This window comes from Propithecus coquereli, unplaced genomic scaffold (genome assembly GCF_000956105.1).
Source record: "Propithecus coquereli isolate 6110/MARCELLA unplaced genomic scaffold, Pcoq_1.0 Scaffold307, whole genome shotgun sequence".
NCBI lineage: Eukaryota > Metazoa > Chordata > Mammalia > Primates > Indriidae > Propithecus > Propithecus coquereli.
In genome coordinates this window covers 2,952,475-2,953,535 of record NW_012148697.1, presented here as the reverse complement: position 1 = coordinate 2,953,535, position 1,061 = coordinate 2,952,475, and the positions used below count along the sequence as shown (strand labels likewise).

Sequence of the window (1,061 nt, the reverse complement as noted above, 5' to 3'; positions counted from 1 at the left end):
GATAACTGTCCTTATAAACCAAGTGTAGCTAATGAGAAACATAATCTGCCACCTATTCCTGAATAGTTCTGATTTAGTCTTTTTTTTTTTTTTTTTTGAGACAGAGTCTTGCTCTGTTGCCGGGGCTAGAGTGCCATGGCATCAGCTTAGCTCACAGCAACCTCAAACTCCTGGGCTCAAGCAATCCTGCTGCCTCAGCTTCCAGAATAGCTGGGACTACAGGCGTGCGCCACTACACCCGGCTAATTTTTTTTTATATATTTTTAGTTGCCCAGCCAAATTTCTTTCTGTTTTTTAGTAGAGACAGGGTCTCACTCTTGCTCAGGCTGGCCTCGAACTCCTGAGCTCAAGCAATCCTCCTGCCTCGGCCTCCCAGAGTGCCAGGATTACAGGCATGAGCATGATTTAGTCTTAAGATGGCTGAATATATAAAGATTATACATCTCCATTTGTGATATAATCAGTTTTAACCAACAAAATATTTTCATTAATCTTATCTTCACCAATCTGGATCTCTATTCATACTTATTTGTAATTATTTTCTGTTTTCAATTTAAATATTTATTGCATAAACAGTAATGGAAATTTGAACAACAGAAAAATCTTTCACACTCTCAATACCACACATTTTCATTTTTCTATGTCTCTTCTCTCCCTGTCCAAATACAGATACATTTTTCATGTCATAATCATCATTAAAAAGCATTTTATATTCTTTTTCTCTCTCTTATTACGAGTATTTCCTCCATGGAACAACATGGCCTTCATAATTTTAATTTTTAACATATATCCTCTTGAGAAAATGCCATCATAATTTATTTCCACTATGGGCACTAACATTCCCTTTTTTTTCCATCACATATAATACTAAAGTATTAATAAATGCAGAGTTTATCCTTTCTTTTGGATTACTTCTGTAGAATAAATTTCTGTGAGATTACCAAGTCAAAAAGCTTCAACATTTTTATAGCCTTTAATATATCCTCCAATTTGTTTTCCAAGAGGATTTTTTTTTTTTTTTTTTTTTGAGACAGAGTCTCACTGTGTTGCCCGGGCTAGAG

General features: G+C 35.1%; 1 protein-coding gene across 1 annotated transcript in view; it reads right to left on the bottom strand.

Moving 5' to 3' along the window:
* MAP3K2 (mitogen-activated protein kinase kinase kinase 2) overlaps window positions 1–1,061 on the bottom strand; it is a 38,511-nt gene that overhangs the window by 14,276 nt on the left and 23,174 nt on the right. The gene's annotated exons all lie outside the window — the stretch shown is intronic.